Source organism: Sceloporus undulatus, chromosome 11 (assembly GCF_019175285.1).
Source record: "Sceloporus undulatus isolate JIND9_A2432 ecotype Alabama chromosome 11, SceUnd_v1.1, whole genome shotgun sequence".
NCBI lineage: Eukaryota > Metazoa > Chordata > Lepidosauria > Squamata > Phrynosomatidae > Sceloporus > Sceloporus undulatus.
Genome location: NC_056532.1, coordinates 1,033,782 through 1,042,412, shown reverse-complemented (window position 1 = coordinate 1,042,412; position 8,631 = coordinate 1,033,782). Strand labels below are relative to the sequence as shown.

At 44.8% G+C, this 8,631-nt stretch overlaps 1 protein-coding gene across 5 annotated transcripts in view; it reads left to right on the top strand.

The window, feature by feature from the left end:
• LOC121916876 (autism susceptibility gene 2 protein homolog) overlaps positions 1-8,631 on the top strand; it is a 386,634-nt gene that overhangs the window by 218,130 nt on the left and 159,873 nt on the right. The gene's annotated exons all lie outside the window — the stretch shown is intronic.

Below are 8,631 nucleotides of genomic sequence, written 5' to 3'. Positions count from 1 at the left end.
ATCTATCTAAAATATCATCTATCTATCTATCTATCTATCTATCTATCTATCTATCTATCTATCTATCTATCTATCTATCTAATCTATCTAAAATATCATGTTCCTGGGTGAGAATGGATACATCTTGTAGGCTTGGGGTGGCGGTGGTTCATGCCCTGGGACCCCATTTTGTAACCTCTGAAGCCCACAGTAGGCCTCCTCACACCCATCTGCTCAAACATTAAAACAATTACGGCCCCCAAAACACAGTGGTTTGAGCTGCTTACCTTCCACTGGATGTTTGGGACCGAAACCTACAAGTGACATTACATCACTTGCAGTCATGCTGGGAGTAATGGAAGAAAGCTGTGTCCCCTTCCAAGTTGCCTACCCCTGTTGTACGCTGAACGGTCTCAGGAGGATGTGCATTGCCACACTGCTGGCTCCATCATCACATCGCATGCGCTGACTTGGAGCACCTGTTTGATGCTGCTACTGCTGACATTCAGGGCCTGTTGAATGCTGATGGACTAATTCGCCCCAGATATATTTATAGTGCTTGGTGGCACTATATATATTTTTATATAGGGCCATTTTTACGTTTTTCAGACTCAAGTATACAAAAGCGTATGCTCCTAGTTGGTCTCAAAGACGCTAGTTTCAGTTAGTCTCAAAGATGCTACAAGCCCCCTTTGCAAAATGATTAGTATTTGAGTTTTCGTGAGGTCTGTTGGTTTTTAATGACTTATTTGATGTAGCCATATTGCGCATGTTAGGAGACATCCAGAAAATACATTAAGTTCCATGTCGTGAGAGATAGTAAGTAAGGGCTTTCCTGCAGAACGCACTAGTGCTGAGAATGATTTATAGCTAAAGCATTGGGTTATGTAGCCATGCTTGAGCGCAATATTTTAGAATTGTAACATCTCCAATAATGTGCTTTTATTAATTTGTTAATGTTGGTCTCAAAGTTGCCACAAGATCTCTCTACATACATATTTTGGCTTAGGCACCAGATCCCTCTTGATCTTGGAAGCTAAGCAGGGTCAGCCCTGGTTGGTACTTGGATGGGTGGCATAGGCAGTATCTCAGTGCAAAACCACTCTGTACTCCTTGTCTAAGAAAACCGCACATGGAGTCGCCATAAGACGACAGGTAAAGGCATGTAAACATGCCAACGGAATTTAAGAGCACTCTTCTGAAAGTATTCACATGAGTCTTGCACGAACCTAATAAAAGGAGACATTGCGCCATTATATAGGATTAATCCATCCATTTCAAAGGGAAACATAATTAGGAACCGGGTTCCCCTCTGAAATCCCAGCGATACATCCACACCAAAGCCGGCGCGGGGGCATAGATGTGTGCCCCATGGTAGAGATGGTCTTCCCGAATGCCAGCGCAATACCCTGCTGCTTACTGATTGAAAACAGTTGTTAATTCTCTACTCCACTAAATTCCAAGTCGGAGGGGAGGACAAAAACTTCCTTTAACAAAGAACAGATTGGAGGGAGCCAAGTCCTTACTGTGTGGAAATTAATGGCAGATGCCTATGCTGATAGCTAAAATGTTTCATTAGCAGCTAATGTCTTGCTGTGTTTTTAATTGTTCAGAAATTAGCCTCTAGAATATTAAAACCATCTGTTTGTTATCACGATGAAACAGAATATTTAAATAGTTATTAATTTTTGCAGCGCCGATCCCCCCCCCCCCCCCCCCCCCCCCCCCCGTCTGCAAAACTTTGATCGGTTAAGGTTTTAGGGAACGTCGGAATGGGGTTGGGGACCAGATTAAAATACCCCCTCTGTGCCCAAAATGTGTGCCACCCATATTTTGTATGCCTCTTTTTCGTTATGAATTACTACTCGCCAGGGAAGGCCTGACATTTTTTTAATGCATATGTGTGTGTATGTGCAGAACATGAATAAAGGTTGGTTTAAGGTGGAATATGGGGCCTTTTCAAATACCGATTCTCTGCTCAAGCATGTCCACTACTTGGAAAATGTTAACTATGCATCCGTCGGTGCAGCTGCAATGCATCTTTGGTGCCAGCCACAGATGCTGGCGAAACGTCAGAGAGAAGCTCTACTAGAACATGGCCACATAGCCCAAAATACCCACAAAAAACCATCTTTGGTGGTACTTGATGGTTCCGACTCTTGTTAAGGTGTAACCCCCTTGAACCAGTGTCACAGTAGTTAAATACCGGTTCTGCAGCCACAAAGTTGTGAGTTCGATCCCAGGGTCTCCAAGGTTGACTCAGCCTTCCATCCTTTTGTAGGTCTGAAAACAACTGAAAGGCCATCTGAATGCATCGGGTTCTTTATGATAACTGTATTTTCTCCAGCTGTGTATGTGTTTGAACTGATCCTGTCCCATTTATTTCCTGAAGCTATGGGTGTCATACATGATTGTGTCCCGTGTCTCACCTCCACCTTTATATCTAAACCAGTGGCTCCCAACCTTCCTAATGCCACGACTCCTTAATACAGTTCCTCATGTTGTGGTGACCCAAACCCATGAAATTATTTTCATTGCTACTTCATAACTGTAATGGAATAGGTGTTTTCCAATGGTCTGAAGCGACCCCCATGAAAGGGTCATTCGACCCCCAAAGGGGTCCCAACCCAGAGGTTGGGAACCACTGATCTAAACAGTCCTCTGAAGTAAGTTAGACTGTGATGCTGTGGTTACCCCAGGCTTCAGAACGAAGATGGGATATACATACATACATACATACATGGAATCATCGAATCCTAGAGTTGGAAGAGACCCCAAGGCTATCCAATCCATCCCCTGCCATGCAGGAACTCACAGTCAAAACATCCCTGACAGATTAATAATAATAATAATAACTAAAACTTTTATTTGTATCCCGCTTTTATGTGACGAGACAATCAAAGCGGCTCACAACACATTAAAACCCACATTTACAACATTGTGTCCAGCCCCTGTTTAAAGACATCAAAAGAAGGAGACTCTATCATTCCCCAAGGGAATGTCTTCCACTGTTGAACAGCCCTTACTGTCAGCAAGTTCCTCCTAATGTTGAGCTGGGATCTCTTTTCCTGTAGCTTGAATCCATTACTTCATATCTTATTCTCTGGAGCAGCAGAAAATAAGCTTGCTTCCTCCTCAATATGACAGAGCTATCATGTCACCTCTTAACCTTCTCTTCTCCGGGCTAAACATCCCCAGCTCTCTAAGTCATTCCTCATAGGGCTTCATGGTTTCGAGACCCTTGACCATTTTAGTCACCCACCTTTGGACGTGTTTTAGTTTCTCAACTTCCTTTTTGAATTGTGGTGCCCAGAACTGGACACAGTGTTATTCCAGGTGGGGCCTGACCAAAGCAGAATAGAGTGGCACTATGACTTCCCTTGATCTAGACACTATACTTCTATTGATGCAGCCTAAAATCGCATTGGCCTTGTTAGCTGCCGCATCGCACTGTTGACTCATGTTCAACTTGTGGTCCACTTGGACTCCAAGATCCCTTTCACATGTAGCCTCATTCAGCCAGGTGTCCCCCATCCTGTACACACACATATATACATCCCCAACTTAAAAACAGTTCCAGGGCCTACTGTGCCTTCTCTCTTTCTGCTGGACATAGGTCAAAAGCCATTGCTATAGAGCATTGCTAGTTAAGGGAAGGTAGGAGATAATAGGCAAGCAGTTTCTCAGTTGAGATTGTGGAGTGAAAGAAACGAACTTCATGAATCCTGCCCCGCCTCAAACAAAATCCCAGAAGCTTTGTGAGCATTGTGACTCACATTTGTGACGGTCCTGCTGTTGCAAAGATGCTTTCCCCTTCCTAATGTAGCGCAAAGACAAATAAAATGATCCCCTATTTAAATGGTCTTCCTTCACTCTTTTCCTTGCTCTTTTCTGATGCATCATTTCCCATGTATTTAACCCAAACATTTGAAATATCTTCTGCTTTCTGTCTCTCTTGCAAAATCCAAAACATTCTCATAAATAGGTTTTAAGGCACCAGGGAGGAGGGATTCGATCGATTTTGTGAAGGAGGAAGTAGAAACTCAGTTGTTGTTTTTTAAGCTACAAAATAATGTACCCAAGATTGCATCATCTTGCTGTGACACGAAAGTGGAAAAGGCGACAAGGCGACCCGCTAACGGAGACGCGAAACGGAGCGCTCTCCACGATTGCAACCAATGAAGAGCATTTTGGTGCACTTTAAAGCCGGCGTCGCAATAAAATATAGGCTTCTCTTGACTCTTTGCATTCTTATGGCTGCGCAGGGAGAGAGATCGCTGTTAAAATTACACCTTGCCAAGTCGGCCGCTGTATCAATCAGCCTTTCCCTTGCTGTTTTGGTATTGCAGAATCATAAGCAACACGCTCCGTGGCGAGTCAAAGCGGCAGAGATGAACGCAGTTTGGCTCCTTTCTTGTCCTCCAACCTTTCAACCTTTTTCTGGCCTAGACAGAGCCCTGCCACTATCATTTATCAACTCAGATTGCTCCAGCCCCAGGAAAGTGGCAATGGGTGACTCTGAAGTCAGTGGGACAGTGAATCAGCAACAGGGTTTCTGCGGAGGTTTAAAGGAACTATCCAAGATGCTGAATCTATTTGGTCAACATTTTGTCAGCATCCTGACATCCAGAACCCCTAGATGTTCACAGAGGCCTGTTCCAGACTGCCAATGGCTATCCACGGTCCCCTAAGTATTCTTCTCCAACACCACAGTTCTGACTTTAGTATTCAGTTGTATGCCTTTGCTTTTCAGTATCTTTTCCAGTTCTTTCATAGCTGCCCTTCCCATTTCTAGTCTTCTTCTTTCTCGACTGCAGTCTCCATTCTGGTCAGTGTTTGAGCCTAGATATGGGCATCCTTTAGCTGTTTCAATTTCCTTGGGTCACCATGGGATGCAATGGCGGAGCAGTCATTTCTCCGCTTAATGGGAGTTCCCGTGATGCAGAGAGACGGCTGCTCCGCGAACGCTTTTAGGGTGCCTTTAGTGATGGTTTATTCATGGGGGATAAGCATGACCGGTGATCACATCCTCGTGCTTTATGGACGCTTTAGAGATGTTTCAGGGATGGTAAACTTCTGTATGATAATCCCCTAAGTGGTTAAGATGCCACTTAAGGGCAGTTCGAGGCCAAATTGCTGCATGATGGAGTGAGCTCCTATCACAAGTCCCAGCTTCTGCCAATCTAGCAATTCAAAAGCATACAAATGCAAGTAGATAGATAGGTACCACTTTGGTGGGAAGGTTAAAGCATTCGGTGCAGTCAAACTGGCCGCATGACCACCAGATTCGTCTTCGGACAACGCTGGCTCTTCGGCTTAGAAACGAAGATGAGCATTGCCCCTTGCACTTGGTTATCTATATATCTCATATCTGGCTTTGCTTCGCGAACGAAGATTCGGGAAGGACGCATCCCACGCTTTGTACAAGCGCATTGGTGACTAAAAAGGCCAATCCGGGACAAACAGGTCCGGTTGCAGAAAGCACAGCGGAAAGTCTCCTTGGGTGATGTTTCCAAATTGCCGTTCTTTCTGCGTTGTCATTTCTCTTCGAGACTCGTTCACCGTGAGCTTTCAAAAAAGGTTGCAGCATTGTGGATAGTGCGTCTCCATGCCTCCCAATGCAAGGCCAGGGCAGACCATTGTTGGTGATCTATCTGGCCAAGCCTGAGATGTTGTTCCAGGGAGTCCTTGTATCTGTTCTTTGGGGCGCCCCTCTTACACTCTTGACCCGTGGCGAGTTCACCATAGAATACTATTTTGGGGAGGCGATGGTCCTTCATCCTAGAAACGTGTCCTGCCCAGCGCAGCTGCGTCCTCAATAGCATGGCCTCAATTCTGGTGATCCCTGCTTGCTCAAGGACAGCAACATTCGGCACATAGTCAGTCCAGTGTATATTTAGAATTGTGCGTAAACAGCGCTGATGAAAGCGTTCAAGGAGTCGTAGGTGTTGGCGATAGGTGACCCATGTTTCAGACCCGTAGAGGAGAACAGACAGTACAATGGCTACAACAGTACTTGGTTACAACTAGACATTCATGTCAAAGGACTACCTTTATCTTACCTTTAGGTTGAATTTGAGTATTGACATACAGCTCTCACATTAGTTTTAAAAGAGAAGACCAAGAAGGAAACGAGTCTTGGAGGCTTGAGCGACGGGCTTGAAAATATGAGACTATTTCCAGCGCCTTGGCCGTCTGGCTATGTAAATTATTCAGGTGGTCGAAGTCAGCTTGCGGTTGGCTTACAAGGAGATAATAGGGAAACTGTAACCATAATGGCGAGAGAGAAAAACCAGGGCAAGATCAATCAGGGCAGAAGATGTCGAACGCCAACAAAGAGCAATTAAGCGGCAATCAAGAGCAATTGTGCCGCTCATTGATACCCTTTTAACACTGATCACTGAAGCCTGGAGAGCAAAACCCAAGGAAGCTTTTGCAGTTCTCCAAGAGCAGCATTTCCCTTCCTCACGGTTCCCAGATGGTATTGGGTAAATATTTCCTTCATACAGTATTTTAAATTCGGGATACATTGAAAGGAAGAGGGAACGTGTCACATACAGTACAATCCCACACACATCTACCCAGAGGCAAATGACGTTTACATGCAGGTAGATGGTTAGCATATTTATAGACTCCAGAGACTAGGACTAGGACCCAATGCAGCAATGGATGCAAGTTCCAGGGAAAGAGATTCCACCTCAATATTAGGAGGAACTTCCTGACAGTAAGGGCTGTTCAACAATGGAGTAAACTTCCTCGGGGCTTGAATTTGCGCACGTTTCACAACGTGTGGTGCGCTCCGGAATGGATCCCCCACGAGTTCCAAGGGGCAACTGTATTACAGACTTGTCAGGAACATGCAAAGTTAAAATGCCAAGTTTGGCCAGTTTCTAGTTTAGTTCAGTTTCATCTGCACTGTAACGGCAAGTATCTACCCATAGATTCAGAAACGTGTGCACTGTAGCGGAAAATATCCCGGACATTATAGGACCTATTTTGAAAGGTCAGTGTTTTGTTTTCTCTCTCTCTCTGTGTATATCTTTTTTTAAAGACTGGCATGGAGTTGCATATATAAAGCAGGAGTCCTCAGAAGCTTGGCACGGGAAAAGCGCACAGAGAGCGCAAGATGGGGCACCAGTTGTTCCAAGTCTCTTTTCTGCGCTTGCATGTGCGTCTGCACCCTCCAGAGTCTTGATGCCATCCTCCTGTTTCTGTACAAACTGTGCCTCGGAGGGAAGAAAAGAACACCTGCTGAGATTCACTTGTTTTCCCTCTAACCAGCTGGAACTGTGACTCAAGTGGAAGAAATAAAGAGAGATTGAACCACTGACTAATGGTTGAAAGCTGTGCAGAGAATATGCCCGGTCTCTTCTGAGCCTCGGGGGTGATCAGAGTATTGATAGTTCTCCAACAGAAAGCAACAGCAGATATTTCCTGGCGGGATGGGAAAGCTGGTTAAAAATCTAAGGGGACTGGCTCCCTGATAGCGGTGGGTCCTTTTTACTAAGGCCTGTTCTAGACTGCCAAAATAAAGCTGCTTTGGGTCTCTTTGGAGGTATGCTATTTAAATGATGCATGGGTCCTAAGAGTCCGGAGGTCGCGCCAAAGCCACACTCCATTCCTAAGCACTGGAGGGCAGATTTGGTGCAGCTTCCGGATTCTTCGGATGCATGCATCATTTAAACAGCATACCTCCAAAGAGACCCAAAGCAGCTTTATTTTGGCAGTCTGGAACAGGCCTAAGCCTGGAGGAGGAGAAAAAGTACTTTTAGCAACAGTGAGCAAATGCTGGCATCTTAAGATTTGTTTGTATGTTTTAGTTGTAAGCCATCCCAAGTCCCAATTTTGCAAGAAAGGTGAGATACAAATATAACAACAACAACAACTACATGAAAAGGACAAAAGAGCTGCATATTATGAGACTAAAATCCTATTTAGTTGTACATTTGATTCACACGGTGGCCAATGGGTTGCTTATACAGTAGATGTAACTGGATGTCCTAACTGCAAAGGAGTTGCATCACACAATGTACAACGTTCAAGATAAGTGTAGGACATAGAATCATAGAATCATAGAGTTGGAAGAGACCCCAAGAAGGGCCATCCAGTCCAACCCCCTTCTGCCATGCAGGAACTCTCAATCAAAGCATCCCCGACAGATGGTCATCCAGCCTCTGCTTAAAGACCTCCAAGGAAGCAGACTCCATCACTCTCCAAAGGAGTGTCTTCCACAGTCGAACAGCTGTTACTATTAGGAAGTTCCTCCTAATATTTAGGTAGAATCTCTTTTCCTGCAGCTTGCATCCATTGCTCCAGGAGCTACGTATTCCCTGGAGCAGCAGAAAAAAAGCTTGCTCCATGCTCAATATGTCATCAGTTCTAATACTTAAACAGGGCTCTATCACCTCTAACCCCTTCTTCTCCAGGCTAAACATACCTAGTTCCCCAAGTCTCTCCTCGCAAGGCATGCTTCCCAGACCCTATTCTATGCATCAGCAAAAAACAAGCTTGCTCCATTCTCAATATGACATCCCTTCAAATATTTAAACAGGGCTATCATGTCACCTCTTAACTTTGACTTGTTTATGTCAGTGGGCTGCAACCACATAAATTACTACAAACCAGTGGAATTCACAACCCAGCACCTCCACT